General features: G+C 41.2%; 1 protein-coding gene across 1 annotated transcript in view; it reads left to right on the top strand.

Moving 5' to 3' along the window:
- Positions 1-16,537, top strand: part of lingo1a (leucine rich repeat and Ig domain containing 1a) — a 147,286-nt gene that overhangs the window by 76,577 nt on the left and 54,172 nt on the right. The window contains exon 2 of the mRNA XM_034086065.2: positions 3,167-3,303. The gene's annotated coding sequence lies outside the window, so the exon portion shown is untranslated. The remainder of the gene's footprint in view (positions 1-3,166; positions 3,304-16,537) is intronic.

Here is a 16,537-nt window from a genome sequence, read left to right as displayed (position 1 = left end):
GTAGTTTGTTCACAGGTAGGGATTATGTTGAGGCTTTTCCCTTTACTGTAGTGGGTTATATAGGTCATTGTGTATACAACTGGTCTGCCCATTGTACGTGATATGCTAAAGGGGGGCACCTCTAAGTGGTGGACCAATCAGTCTGCCAGCTAACCAATCAGAGCAGAATGGACTCTGGTGTCAAACAGAGGGTGAAATATGTCACATTAGAGACAGGAAATATGAACCTGAGAATAAGCATAATCTGTCCTCTGTAAATACATTGGTTACGTACAAACATTAGACTCCCAAGCTTTGTAATCCCACCACAGGTATCAGTAAGTGGATATTTAATTAATGACTACTATAACTGAATGTATTTTAAAGGTATTTTGTACCCACCATAACTATTTAGATTAATTATGTGTAACATGCCTCAAAAATAACTGTACCGTATACAAGTACAATGTTAGTTCAGAATTTGCAGCTGTATCTTTAAAGCAAATCATGTCACGAACACAGCAACGTGACACGCACACTGGAAAAGATGCTGGAAATAATCTGGAACCAAATACCATGAATTGAAATTAATTGTTTTGCCAGTAATGAGGCAGATGAGATGTAGAACATCTTGCCGAGGATGAACAAGGTGTCTCCAGACCATTACTGCCAAATACTGTGCAGACGAGTTACAGAGGCACAGATGCTCCAGCACTTTGCTTTGGATCCAAGGTCTTACTTCCCCCAGCCAGGAAATCAAAGGGAAGTTCATCCCTTCTGATTTAAATGCATCAGCTAGTTCTGTGTGTACATATCAAAATGTGGAAGATCAAATGTTTGAAAATCCATTTGATGGTCGCAGCCTTTTACCCCGCTTGCTGATAAATGTTGCTCAGCTGGTGTAATGATATTACGGATATTTGTGGTTGTAAAAGTCATGACACATAATTACTATTCGGCGTCTTTCATTATCGCAGACACAACTTGTCATCAAAGCGTATTCGTAGCATCTGGAGTAAAATACTGTTTTACAAAATCAATTATTGTTAATGTGAATATCAATAATTTCACCATGAAGTTGTTTATTTTCTGGAATGAAAGAACAAATTAAGTGTGGCATCTGCATCCTCCGAAGGTGTCTTTGTGCTTTTCAAATCGTAAGTCCCCCGCAGAGAGGGAAATGGAGCATGTGGTTATTAGTGGCAGCCAGTATGTGAAACCCAGACACACTGTTGTGCTCCTTTCAAAAATATTCTCTTTAACACGAAGTTGCTGCATGTGTAAATATATTCATAAATAAATGGTCGGCCATATTTTAAATGTAAATGCCTGATGTTTGGTTTTTTTATGCTCAAAGTTTTATTATTTATTTTAGCCTAAGGTACATTTATGCAGACTCCACTTTGTTAAGTATGCCTAGTTTATTTCCGTGAATTCCTTCTCTGAAATAACAATGTCCTTGCAGTAAGTTGGAAGGCTGTGTGTTGCATTAATTTTGATTTAAACCATGAATTACTTAAGTTATCAGTTTAAATCACTGGATAGCCAGACTTTTTACAACATTTGCCTCCTCTCTGGAATATCATTCAGGTATTCTTTAAATATCTTATAATGAATATCTCAAACTGAATAACATGTATGTGAAAGTCATCGCTTGTAGAGAAGAGGCAACAGATAAGTGTTATTTGACCCTGCATATCCTTTAACTAAGCAGTCTTTTTAATGTCTGGTTCACGATTTTCTTTGACATTGTGTTTGTCCACAGAAGGCCTTTGCTTCCAGTAAATAGATCTCCTATAACCACTGTACTCTGCCACACATTAGACAGCAGACACATTAAGTGACTAACCGGTGACTGACATATTGAAGCATTAAGCAGCTAATGACCAAAGAGCCCAAAACAGAAATACATTAAAAGTGAATATTGGACATCATGTGGCCAATAAACCTTAATAGAGACATCCATCTTCAGACTTTATTATCTTGGCAATGTGACCGGACGGCTGTTCAGGGCGTCCCCTCTAGTAAAAGCTTCTCAAAAAATCAGGCAATAAAACTGTTAATTTAAGTTATTTCAGTAGAAGCTTTCTTGAGATCAGTGAACAACCGTTGAAACGGGTCTTCCTCTAAATTTCTTTTAACTTAATGAAACTAATTAAATAGCAATTTACTCCAACAAAAGGGATGTGCTTTAAATGCAAAAATACAAGAAACTAAATGCACATACAATCTGATGATACATTATTAAAACATTTGTATTTACTGTATATAGAGAATAGGAAATAAGATTGTGGTTGTTTGAACAAGGAGTTCGCTACATGCTGCAGTTTAACTTAAAGGGGACCTATTGTCTAAAATCCAGTTGTTCATGTCTCTTCTACATCAACATGTGTCCCCTCTTCTTCATGTCTCTTCTACATCAACATGTGTCCCCTCTTCTTCATGTCTCTTCTACATCAACATGTGTCCCCTCTTCTTCATGTCTCTTCTACATCAACATGTGTCCCCTCTTCTTCATGTCTCTTCTACATCAACATGTGTCCCCTCTTCTTCATGTCTCTTCTACATCAACATGTGTCCCCTCTTCTCCGTGTCTCTTCTACATCAACATGTGTCCCCTCTGTGTAAAGAGACTCTGAAAGTTTCAGGAACAAAGATTCTCTCTCTTTTTGTCCTGATCCATTTCTATAGAAACCTGTCTATATAGATTTTGGCCACTTTGTGATGTCATAACGATGTGTTGTCTTGTGTGACCATTAGCCAATCACCAACCAAGGTACCCCCCCCCCCCACCTTATCACCTGAATCTCCTCCTAGAGCACCAGTGTGTTCTTTGTAACCAAATGTCTCTCAGAGGGGTGTGGGGAGGGGCTCCTTATTTTCATCTAAAGTAACAGACAGAGAATCAGCACTTTGGAAGCAGGGCTGAAACAGAGGGGATTATGGGTAATGCTGCAATGATCTGTTTGGTGTTTGGAGCCAAACACTTCAGAGACATGTTTGAATATATCTGGGACCTGTCATATATTGATTACAAACAGTATAATAGGAGACCTTTTTAGCACATGTTTCACTTTCAGAAATGACTCGGCAATACATTTGACGATGCGCACAAAGAAAGTGCCTGACTGTTGATCTGATCTTATTTTTTGGGAGTTAAGTTTCCACTGTTGCTTGGTTTTTGCAGGTGTCTGATCGAGTGAAAGGGGAACGCTGCGGGGGAATGTGGATTACGGGGAGACGTAGCCCACCTCACACCTCCAGCCTCCCACCATCTGCACAGTGAGCAGCTCTTTGGAATCAGCAGGACAGCAATTACTGCCTGTGAGTATTATTGCTCTACCCGAATTATGAGACGGTCCCGCTGATCGGCAAGCAGCGCACGGCATTTTACTTTATTCTAACATCGTCTCTAACTTCACTGCACTGAAATGAGCTGGTTTTGCTGGCTGTGACACATTTTAAATCCAACTATGAGCACAGTAAAAGAGGGAATGATACAAACAACACGACACCCTCTCACATACAACAGTGTGAGGGTTTTATCACTGGAGACTCAACAACACTTACTCATCTCACTGGGAGTCATAACATCTGATCTGCTCATATCAAATGAGTTAATTAGTGTATCAACATCACTACATCCCAACCAAAGAATCTCCCAGAATGCATCGCCAGTAGAATGACTTTTGGTGCTCTTTAAGGCATTTCAAAAACTGCAGCTAGTACATGTTTAACATGGTCTCCATCATGCCTGTGGTTAGTGTGTTTTTATAGGTTGGAGTGCATGTCAATGGTCTGCAAAGGCTAACATCACAAAGTTCATGCCAGGGGGCGTTTCTCCATTTGAAGCCTTTATTTTCTTCTGTAACATCGTGACATCCCATATGTACAGGGCCGTCCCTCCCTACAGGCCGATCATGCAGACTGCGTGGGGCCTCACCTTGCAGAGGGGGCCTCATCTTGTGGAGGGAGCCTCCACTGAGACGCACCTATGCGCTTATGTGGCGCAATTAATGTGGCGCGGCACGGTTTCGCCGCTGCGAGGCTCCACTAGCGCCCCCGATCCCCCCCCCCCCCACCTCCCGTCGACGCTCGCAAAACAGAGGGCCTCATCATATAACTGTGCGTGGGGGCTCAAGTTGGCCAGGGACCGCCCTGCATATGTAACACATGCACTTTTATTGGCTATCGCTCCAACATATTGCATGTGATAGGTTAACCCCTCGATTCCACCGGGTCCGTCTGCGCCGCGGTTTTGGTCCGGCCTCCTCCGGTGTCATACCCTACCGGGCGCGTTTCAAAAGCGGAGCGTCGTGCCTGCCGGGTCGCAATTTTTGTTGATTTGGGCATATTTCCTGGACAGGCTACGTTGTACAGACAAAGCTAATAATAATTGTAATATCCCAGCTATAAACGACATGAATCAAAGATGTGTTTCCGTATTTTAGTGGTAAAAAATGCATTCATCATAATTATTCTATATATATATAATTTACACAGTGCCTGTAAACCGGAGGAGAACGCTGGCATTTCTCCTCCTACTTGAAAGACTACGGAAGGATGGGTCTGCAACATTAGTTTATTTTGCGGATGGGCCGGATGCTCTGACCGGTCCACTTCCTGCCCGGTGCCTCTGCATCGCCTTGCGTTGCGTCGACGGACGCAGACGGACCCGGTGGAATCTAGGGGTAAGGGACATCTAGTTTCAAACAGGGAACAAGTACAACTTTATTTAAATGTTAATAGATGTACACACTGTCATGTTTAAAGCAACTCATTAGCAAAACACATTATCCTTACCTTAAAATATTTAACTGCTTTAACTAAACATAACCATAAATATGTAACAATGCTTTAGTTGCCGTTATTTTTTATTAAGTGAAAAACGAATGAAATCTGTTGTTAATGCTTTTTTCTTTTTTTTCTTTAGCCCTTATTTATACAGGTAAAATCTCATTGAGACACAGGGGCTGCAGTTGAATAGTCCATTTAGCTTAGGCACCTTCCTAACGGAGTGAAATGACCCGGAAGTCCCTCAGTGGCAGCCATGACAAGTGCCGTTCGAATTCTCTAGATGATAGGAAAGGAGGTTTCAAACTTCCTTTATAACCTCCTTTAGCTTAGGAACCACTGGACCTCCCTTTACGAAAGGAGAGGAGAAAATGCTGCCCCACAATGCCTTGCAGCCGCAGCATTTGCCGTCACTCAACAGTCGGCCGTTCACGGAAACAAACCGATTATGACCGAGAAATGATATCATGAAAGTTACGGTGCTTATTAAGCTTTTTAAAACGGTAAGTTGCCAAAGTGCTTTGTTTTGAACGTTCATCAGTATTATAATCAAAAAGAGAAATATGAACGTTAGTTTTTACTGAAATGATCAAATAAAGTCAACATTTCAGTCTTTACTGAGCTGTGTGGAGTTTGTTGAATGGTGATATACACAGTGGTAGATGTTAAGGACTAACGTTTATAATACATACATCTGTATTGATTTAAGATCTTTAGTTCATACAATCATACGTATTGAGATCATTGGTATTAATGTGGACCGGAGGGAGAGGGTGACGAGCATAAGTTTCACTTTCCTTTTTTATTTCAATTCCAACTTTGGTCATGAAGAATATGTTTCTCTGTTGTCCACGTTCATAAAGCAAAGCAGCAGCTTCAGAGCACGGAGCAGAGTCTGTAGATGAGTTCACAGCAGTCCCTCGTTCTTATTAAACATCCATGTTGTAGTCCGCTGTATAGAAAACTGTGATTTCCATAGTTTCCCCACAGCAGCAGACGCACATTCATGACATCCGCTGGCGCATCATAAACACGTCGGATAGTGAAAGTGCAGTCGGACTCTCTAAATTCTCTGACATATTTGCTGTTGTCAGCTAGTTTTTCACACTCGTTCGTATTGAGTGAGTGTTTTAATTTATCCCCTGCATTTAAACTGCACCATTTACCTGGCTCAATTTGATTTATTCCATTATGTGCTAAACAAGACATGAATTAAGTTGTTTTGACTTTGATTGCTGCAGTGCCTGACCTTCTTCTCCATTTGCCTTTTAAGTTGCTTTGCCTAATGAAGAGCAGAACATTGTATTCATGGCTGGTCAATAAGAAGAGCATCCCCTGCAATGCAACCCTCTGGTTTCAGAGGTACTGTAATTAGACCAGTAACACTTTCTGACAACTCGCAGATGAATTATTAATCAGCACTGAAAGCATTTTCACACCCACTTGTGTACAGTACAGGCTGCTGGCTATGACGAAGGGAGAATACAATGTTACCATGTGAATAAGCTGGTAGTGATAAACATACTAAATGATGCATTCGAGCACAACTGTGCACTGATGAATAAAAAGTCTTAATTCAATTGGTGTGATTGTGATGTGCTGTGGCTTTATCACCATTAGCATCAATCATTTGCATTCAGTTCAATTCCAAATGTGACATCCAAAGTGAACAGATGAGAAGAAGATCAGAGGTTAAGTATATTTATAGATGTAGGTATTATAACCTCGATCACTGGTGACTTGCATCATCTCATATTGCATAATGCCTGTCTGTTCCATATTCCACCAACCACTAAGTCCCAACGATCCATTTTTTATAAAGCAGGTATTTACATTTCCTCATTGCCACATTTACCAGGCCATTTTCAAAGAGGCCATTTTATGTTTTTAATGGTTTTCCCTTCCCTGTAGTGTGTTGTATCGGGCCGTCTGAAAGAATAGGCATATGCCCTCTTTAATTTAACCACTCCTGATAACCTCACGTCGCATTTAAAGGTCACCTATTGTGCAAAATCCACTTCTCCATGTCTCTTCTACATCAACATGTGTCCCCTCTTCTCCATCAACATGTGTCCCCTCTTCTCCATCAACATGTGTCCCCTTTTCTCCATCAACATGTGTCCCCTCTTCTCCATGTCTCTTCTACATCAACATGTGTCCCCTCTTCTCCATGTCTCTTCTACATCAACATGTGTCCCCTCTTCTTCATGTCTCTTCTACATCAACATGTGTCCCCTCTTCTCCATGTCTCTTCTACATCAACATGTGTCCGCTCTTCTCCATGTCTCTTCTACATCAACATGTGTCCCCTCTTCTCCATGTCTCCTCTACATCAACATGTGTCCTCTCTTCTTCATGTCTCCTCTACATAAACATGTGTCCCCTCTTCTCCATCAACATGTGTCCCCTCTTCTCCATGTCTCTTCTACATCAACATGTGTCCCCTCTTCTCCATGTCTCTTCTACATCAACATGTGTCCCCTCTTCTTCATGTCTCTTCTACATCAATATGTGTCCCCTCTTCTCCATGTCTCTTCTACATCAACATGTGTCCCCTCTTCTCCATGTCTCTTCTACATCAACATGTGTCCCCTCTTCTCCATGTCTCTTCTACATCAACATGTGTCCCCTCTTCTCCATGTCTCTTCTACATCAACATGTGTCCCCTCTTCTCCATGTCTCCTCTACATCAACATGTGTCCCCTCTTCTTCATGTCTCTTCTACATCAACATGTGTCCCCTCTTCTTCATGTCTCTTCTACATCAACATGTGTCCCCTCTTCATGTCTCCTCTACATCAACATGTGTCCCCTCTTCTTCATGTCTCCTCTACATCAACATGTGTCTCCTCTTCTCCATGTCTCTTCTACATCAACATGTGTCCCCTCTTCTTCATGTCTCTTCTACATCAACATGTGTCCCCTCTTCTTCATGTCTCCTCTACATCAACATGTGTCTCCTCTTCTCCATGTCTCTTCTACATCAACATGTGTCCCCTCTTCTTCATGTCTCTTCTACATCAACATGTGTCCCCTCTTCTTCATGTCTCTTCTACATCAACATGTGTCGCCTCTTCTTCATGTCTCTTCTACATCAACATGTGTCCCCTCTTCTTCATGTCTCTTCTACATCAACATGTGTCCCCTCTGTGGAAAGAGACTCTGAAAGTTTCAGGAAAAAAGATTTTCTCTCTTTTTGTCCTGATCCATTTATATAAAAAGAAAAACCTGTCTGAAAATGAGCTGATCAGATTTTGGCCACTTTATGATGTCATAACGATGTGTTGTCTTGTGTAACCATTAGCCAATCAGCAACCAAGGCAGTGGTGTAGTGGGCGTTGGACGCGGGGGTACGCCGTACCCCCACTTATTTGGAGCATGATCTTTTTTGTAATAGTCTAATAAATATAAAATCATTGCCAGTCTTATCAGTTGAAAGTGTGTATTTGTTGTAATAATGACAAAAACATAATACATTTCACAGTAATTATAATAAAAAATAAAAACGATTTCCTTAAAGAATTATGATTAGTCATCAGGCTCGTGACCCCGCGGCGAGCCAGCTTACCGCCCGCCGATTTTGCGGCAGCTCTTTCCCTCAAGAACGCTAAACATTTTTTACTTGACTTCTTTTCTAAAAAGAATATAATTCACAAGAAGAAAGAGTCTAGCAGCACCGAAGCTACAAGTGAAGCTGCTACTAGTAGCTACTACAGTACATCATCAGAAGAGCCGCTTAAAGACGTGGATAATGCTAGCTAACGTGCACGTTAGCTGCGCTAGCAACGCTCCCCTGGCTAGCTCAAGCTCACCTTTCCCAGAGGTATGGACGGAGGAGATGTGGCGGAGGAAACAAGAGGCATACCCGTGGATAGACTGCAAAGCTGGGACACTGGGCTGCAAAGTTTGTTCATCCATATCTGATGTATCAGTCTTCAAAACGCAAGGTGTGTGTGTGTGTGTGTGTGTGTGTGTGTGTGTGTGTGTGTGTGTGTGTGTGTGTGTGTGTGTGTGTGTGTGTGTGTGTGTGTGTGTGTGTGTGTGTGTGTGTGTGTGTGTGTGTGTGTGAAAAAAGCAGCGCTGTCTGCTTATTTGCAATGTAGGCTAGGCCTAATCAGAATAATTTCCAGTCCAGATTCAATGTTTGCATTAGTAGGCTATATATATTTTTCGTTTTGTTTGTTTAATAAGTTAATTTCAGGACAACTTTGGGAATTTTGTTTGTTTGTTATGAGTTTTAAATAGATTTTGAAAGTGGAGATAGAGAGAGAGAGAAAAGCAGCGCTGTCTGCTTAGTTGCAATACTATAGTTTATGCAATTTAGGCCTATACATTGTTTATGTAACGTATGTGCCAGTGTATCCATGGTTTTGAGTCTGTGTGTGTGTTGAGCACAGCGCCGTCTGCTTTTTGCAGTACAGTAAGTAAAGTAAGACTAAGCATACCGGTAGTTTCTGTGGACCTGTCTGCCCGTTTTGTGAGTGCACTGCGCGCGTGCGCACTTGTTTGGGATGACCTAATTTAAAATAGCGTCCCCCCAGTAAAAAAATCTCCACTACACCACTGAACCAAGGTAACCCCCCCCCCCCCCCCAAATCTCTCTCAGAGGGGCGTGGGGAGGGGCTCCTTATTTTCATCTAAAGTAACAGACAGAGAATCAGCACTTTGGAAGCAGGGCTGAAACAGAGGGGATTATGGGTAATGCTGCAATGATCTGCAAACACTTCAGAGACGTGTTTGTATATATCTGAGACCTATAATATAGTGATGAAAAACAGTATGATAGGGGACCTTTAAGCAAACCTAACTTGTTTCCACTGACTCGCCCATGTGTGTTGAATGTTCATCCCTTCAACAGGATATTGAACTTTTTTCATGACTTTAGTTGCACTCTATGACAGCTAAAATAGAAGAAAAAGCTAAAAAACACGTTTTATGAGATCTATTATGTTAGTGTACTGCAGTAATATGTCCAGTGGACTGTAGCTGTCTCCCAGCGGACGTCCAGACATCTCCACTTTTGAAGGGATGAACATTACAGGAAGTGCCATCACTCCAGCTCCTCTGTGTCAATTGCTCCAAAATGGCCAATTTCCTGTCTACGATGTGTGTTTTCACATTTTTATCATCCCCTGCCGTAGTTATCTAGTTGCACTTAGGGCCATCACTCATCGATGCTGTGTTGAGAGGAAGCCGATGTGCAGTAAAACTGACGGACGGCCTTCCGCATGACTGAAGATGTATGAGACATCGAGGCGAGGTGGAGTGGCTTTTTTTTATTGTATTTTCAGTGCCTCCATAAGGTGCCATCAGGGAAAACGGCTATGCTTAACATGTCTCTGACTGAATAGAGCATTTTGAATAAGGTGTCTCAATCTGTGGACGATTGAGTGTGAATTTACAGTAAACGTCTCCTGACCGTTTTGTGTTTGTCAAAATTAGATTAACTTTAAGTAACCAAATATTATGCAGGTGTTTTAACAACAATGATTATTTGCATTACAAATAAGGTAGAAAAGTTGTGTTTTTTGGCCAAACCTGGTTCTGATATCGCCAGAATGAATGTGTTCTAGGTAAAGCTGCATATGTTGATTCTCTTATCACATCAACAGGGATATATACTGTGTTTTCCTTTCATTATATGACTTATGTATACCTTGTAAAAGTGCAGTTCATCATTATATAAGCAGCGTTTCATTGGTGCATCTTGTGTATTGATGAACACAAGATGCACCCTCAGGATTAACATGGACGGTCAACAGGAACATTTCAGTATTTTTCCAGGTAAAAATAGTCCGAACATTAGAACCTTTGTTATCCTTCTGTCTGTGTTTCACTCATCTGTTTTCAGCCAATTGTCATTATTACAGTTAGTTCCTAAGAAATAAGAATGATTCCCCAACAGACTTAGACGTTCCTCAAAGGGAAATAACTGTTCAATGTCACTTGCCTCCAATACAAACCATTAAATAATGAAATTACTTGGGAAAATAATCACATAAAACCACTTCATCAACTCACTCACTTATCACTGTTTGAGGCTAACGGCCCACACTGCATTGTGGTTCCGTCGCTTCGCTTTGCTCACGTTGCTCGCTTTGCTCACGTTGCTCGCTTTGCTCATGTTGCTCGCTTCAAAAGATGAGCAATGTTCAACTTTTGAAGCTTCGACGGAAGCGTCCACCAATCAAATCATATGCCAGTACAAGCTCTAGCCAATCAAGCCGCGTGCTTGTGTGTCCGGGGAGCGGAGATTCGTGTGATTGGTTGTTGTTCGAGTTTCAGACACGCCCACCGGCAAGCTTCAACGCATGTGGACGCTGCGTAAGAGGTCCTGGGCATATCTCAACAACTATTCTGTACTACAATTCCCATAATAATTTGGAAGTTGTAATTGGATTTGAATTATTAGGGCCAATTTCAATTTGGTGGTGAAATCACTACAAACATCTCGGAGCACCAGAAACTCACTCTTCTCCACTCAAATTGCTGTAATCCTCTTAATTTCTGCACAGAAACACTCAAACAAGCAAGTTCATGTTAATCTGTACATATAATTAATGAATTATCAATAAAAGACCAGTTGTAATCCCACAATATTCAATAACAGTGTAAAGAAGCCGAAGCTCAATCAGCTCTCTTTGTCTACATCAGGATGACGCATCTCTAAAGCTGGTGTATATATATTCTACTTCACAGAATAACTGCCATATACAGCACCAGAAAATTATTCCTCGTTTGCATAAGAACAATGAAGAGACACCTCTCGGAGAGCTCTAATGAGAAACCTTCTTGTTCGATGGCTTGCACTCAGCCTTGCATACAAAACCCCCACGACTTGACCTTTGAATCATGAACACTCTCCGCAGCGTGAAACTGCGTCCATGTCGACAAGACGGGGCAGGAATGTAAAGTAAAACCTCCATTCACAACATCCACCAGCCATTTGGTTAATGGCTGTGAGTCACCATGCTGTTATGTGTATCCCTGTTTAAGGCTGACTTCCCTTTACTTTACGAGACATGTGTTTCAGATTATTGAAGAAAAGCGAACGTATCGCACCATCTTCAGGCTGAGCTGGTAAAGTTACCACCAGCCTCTTGTTTTCATCACAGTAGCTGCATTTCAAACATGATGTCCTGTCAATGTTCAAATGCACCACGATGCATCTGTACACTTCGTTAGACGCCCTGACTGTTTTTGAATGATCTGGAATTCATGAATTTCTTCTCAAAGAGCGGTTGACTGAAGCCGCCTGTTTATTTCCAGCACCGTAATTGGTTTCTCGTGCTTTAGGGCAGTGCATCGTTCTTTGTCCAATTAGAGAAGGTTTCTCTCCGGTTGGACCGCTTTCGATTTCAATACAAATTGTCAAACTCTAGATAATTATATTCCGATTCCACCAAAGGATATCTTCGCACTAACAATTTAAAATCAGATAAAGCTACAGGAATATTCATTGGTATTGTCGAAGAGTGTATGTAAGCTCCGTCTGGGCTTTCAGAACAAAATGCCTAACAAGATATTTATTACATTTTTACATTACATGTTATTTGTTATACGCTTTTATCCAAAGCGACTTCCATACTCAATACCGTGGGCAATCCCCACATGAGCAATTTGGGGTGAAGTGTCTCAGGGACACAACGACATGCTGACTGCAGTGGGGTTTGAACCTGATCCGAACACCAACGCACAACCCACTGCGCCACACGCCACCTGCCCGGACTGACATTCAAAGCTGTTATGACACATTGTATTAGAACTAACCTTTTGCAAAGTACACTTTTCACACTTTGAAGGAATAATAAAGAGGAAGCAGAACTGTCGATCTGATAACTAATACAGTACATTAGTTCAAATGTAAATTAAAGGAAAATGCCACCACCAAGCATTCATCACTATTGAACTAAAGGGTTATCTACTTGGCATGCCAGTGTACTTTTTTTTAGGTTGTGTTGTATTTTAGACTATTATTCTTATTATTTCCTGTGGAGTTTGAATGGTTTATTTTTCAGATGTAGAAAGTCAAGACCTCTTTGAAGGCATCTCAGAATCAGAGCAACAAAATAATTGACTGAGGACAAACACAATTCAGCATCTGTATGCTCGCAGAATACTGGGAGAACATGTAGTGTCTCCAATGCACTTAAAAGGAATAAGAAGGGTAACATTTTTAACATACAGTACATTGTTAGAGTGTTAAGACGAAGCGTGTAGTTTTTGTTCACTAACACTACATTATTATGGTGTTCTGGCTTTTGCCATTGAAACACACTAGAAGCAGCTTCGCAGACTAGTTGTTTTGCAAGTAAGTGTCACCGTTTTGAAGTACACACTTCCCAGTGGATGTCAGTTAGGCTTACATGTCAGAGTTTTTGACTGTTTATATATTATCAATTTCAAGAGAAAACATCCCTCATGTTTCATTTTCTTTTCAGACGTGTCAGTCTTTCCTCCCACTCATCATCACTCTGTGTCCAATGGTTATTCAGTTGCCTTGACATATGGAGGATTTTAATAAAGTACTGCTCTCCAGTGTTGGGGTTATATCAAGGGATTGTCAAAACATGACCATGTTACCAAAGGCACCGCGTCTGCCCTTCTACACAGGAAAGACAAGTTCAACTCTAACCTCTGTAACAAATGAAAACCTTTCATTCATGATCTCGCCTTAGCATTACATGTGCGAGACTGCCATTATTTACTGCAGTATCCTCGCTGAGGAGCTTCAACACAATGCAGGATTTCCTTGGATGCATACCGTCTGTTATCAAGGGGTTACTGTCATTTCTGCTATTGACATTATTGAAGGTAAAGTAACATCTTGAAAGTTACAGCAGGAAACAGACTTACATGATCAGTGGTCTTAGAGGGCCCATGTCATGCTTCTCCGGTTCTTACCCGTCCCCTTGTGTGTTATGAAAGTTTTTATGCATGTAAACGGTCTCCAGAGTCAAAAACCCTCAAAGTACACCCTGTAGCGAGTACAACTCTAACACAGAAAATACCTGTCTGTGCTGCCCCAGAACGCCTCGTTGGACATTTCTCTTTTTCCATTGTTTGCTTCCTGGGTTCTGTGACAACACCTAAATCAACAACAAATGACCGGATTGGCCCAAATGGACCAATCCGCGGAGCACCTCACACACCAGGATCCCTTGGCTAACTAACAGGGAGTCCCATTGACTTGACTAGAGCTCCCTGAACGCTGGTAATAGACGAGTTGGATCGCGGAGAAATGCTCTCCGCAGACCCATTCTCACAGCGTTACAAACCTTTTAATTACTCAATATCAAGCCACACTTATTGTTTTTACTTCGGCTGTGAGTGTTTGTGTGCTCAGGATGAGTTTCGCTTGTTCTCGCTGTTTCGCCGACCCGGAAACCTGTCCGCTCCTCGCAGCAGCGAGCCTCGCAACATCCCGACCAATCAGAGCACACTTGGCTCACAGGGAGGGGGGGGGGGGCAGGAGCTCCAACAAGCCGTTTAGGACAGAGAGTAAATACACATACTATACAGAGATGCTGTTTGAGAAACCAATGTGAGTTTGGAAAATTGCACAATTCAAATCTATTCTAGCAGACCTCAACAATGGAAATATGATCAGTAGAAATGGCCATGACGTGGGACCTTTATCAGTGGTGTTAAAACTCAGCAATATGCCAACTGTTGAAAGCTGGTCCCCAACACTTCTATACAATGCATTCCAGGTGTGTCCCTGTACACCTTACCAATTAGATATATTTAGATAACTTCTAGCACATTAAGATATGCTGTCCAACCCGCTCACCAATGTGTGAAAAGCTAATCAAAGCATTCCCATATTCATGCTCAGAGTAAAGAGCGATTCAGTGATTATTATACATCCCAAAGCTTAATCATGGGGTCCACTAATGGTCTACCAAGGAAGTGTGATATTCCTTCTACTGAAATGCTCTGTTTGGGCTTCAGTAAAAGTACGGTGTGAACATGTGTCTTGAATTCCAATTAATCCATTTCACATCCCACCTCAAGGTGTTTTCTACTGTGATGAAGATCACAGTATTTAAAAAGTTTACATACAACTAAAACATCATTCCCTACTTATAGTGTTTTAAAAAACAAGATGTTGATGAATTTCCTTAAAGGTTCTTACCCGTCCCCTTGTGTGTTATGAAGGTTTTTCTGCATGTGAACGGTCTGCAGAGTCACAAACCCTCAAAGTACACCCTGTAGCGAGTACAACTCTAACTCTAATACGAGGGAAGTCTTTCTTCTTCTTCTTCTTCCCTTGGATTTTGGCGGATTGCAACTTTAAGGTGCATACCGCCACCTACTGTACTCGCCGTGAAGTTGTTTGCGGCCTGCCAGTAAACCCAAAGCAGAAGAAGAAGTGACGTCAGCGGCTTCATTTGCCTAATCCTCCCCCAGGGACCGGTGTGAACTAAGTTCTCATGAACCTTTGTGGGAAAAGTACTGCGGTGTGAAAGCACCTCTTGACTTTTGGAAAGTCTTTCTTCTCACAGAACTGAATGTCAATGTGTTTGCCTTTCAGCTATATCTACTTTTTAACATGAAAATACATTGATAAGAAGAAACAAATCAGCCCCCTGCACAGTGTTTTCCCTTACTGTCAATACCAACGATTGCAGTTCAAAAGTAGCCTCGTTTTGCATTTTTTAAATAAAGCCGAGGCAAAATAGGCCCATATATCTCTGAGCTAAATGTGTGTTTGTGGAAGATTTCCTCTAATCCTTGCTGCCAAGAGCAAAACAAGAATCCAAGGTCAGCTTTCCAAAGGATGCAAGGGCCATATTTATATCATGTAAAAGGATTTACAGGGTGCCGCTTTGTGGAACAAGTGCATTTTTAGAATTGTCTCGAATAATTCACTACAACTATATTGAACACACAGACACACACAAAATGTAACAATATCACACAAACAAGGATACAGACTTCTAGTAAACACTTGTGTTTCGTATGGCTGCACAGTGGTGGCAGTATAACACTTGAAGATCATGCTTAGATTCAAGCAGCAATCTACACTTTGCTGTGTATAAAAGACAAAAGAAGGGTTATAATTGTATCGCAGAAAGTCAAAGTGTTTAGGGCTTACATTTAGCATAAAAACAAGCAATTAAGTCATGCTGAATATTATTATGGAAAAAGCTGAATAACATGTAATTAGATCAAAACGAATGAGTGTCCTGCGATGTCCATCTTTAAACATTATGTTTGCTGTGGGATGATTGTGATGCCATTGTTTAAATAGATATAGTGGTCTATTTGAATAGCTTAGACTAACCGAAGCATAACTGCAAGTGTTATTTGGTTGGATGTAAGCACACTCATTGTCACGCAGCGGCACGAGAAATGCAAATAGATTACTGGAAGTGATATTAAGATGTTGCTGGGAATTAACTCCCTTTGCTCATCGTTGTAATGGTCCCCCTAATGGACATTCAAAAGTCATTAATCCTAAATATGAAATGGCTTTTATATTGCTATCTAATTACTTCTTCAAGACCTTTGAACAAAGTAGGACATCATGGTGTTCTAAATGAATGAACAATATGAAATGCCTTTTTGTTTTTGTGTCACAAGGTCAAAAATAAAGATGTCAAATGTTTAGATTTAGCTGAGTTTGCAGCTTTGAGATTTGCTTCCAAAATGTGTGCAGCAACTTCCTCTTGTCAAGGTTTAGTCTTGCTGCAAGATTCTTCTTTTTGAAATGATTGCGAGAATAAGTGCAGGAATGTGGGCGCACTACGCTATCGAAA

The sequence above is a fragment of the Pseudochaenichthys georgianus genome, chromosome 6 (genome assembly GCF_902827115.2).
Source record: "Pseudochaenichthys georgianus chromosome 6, fPseGeo1.2, whole genome shotgun sequence".
Taxonomy (NCBI): Eukaryota; Metazoa; Chordata; class Actinopteri; order Perciformes; family Channichthyidae; genus Pseudochaenichthys; species Pseudochaenichthys georgianus.
The sequence above is the reverse complement of the archived record's forward strand: the minus strand, read 5'-3'. Positions and strand labels throughout refer to the sequence as shown.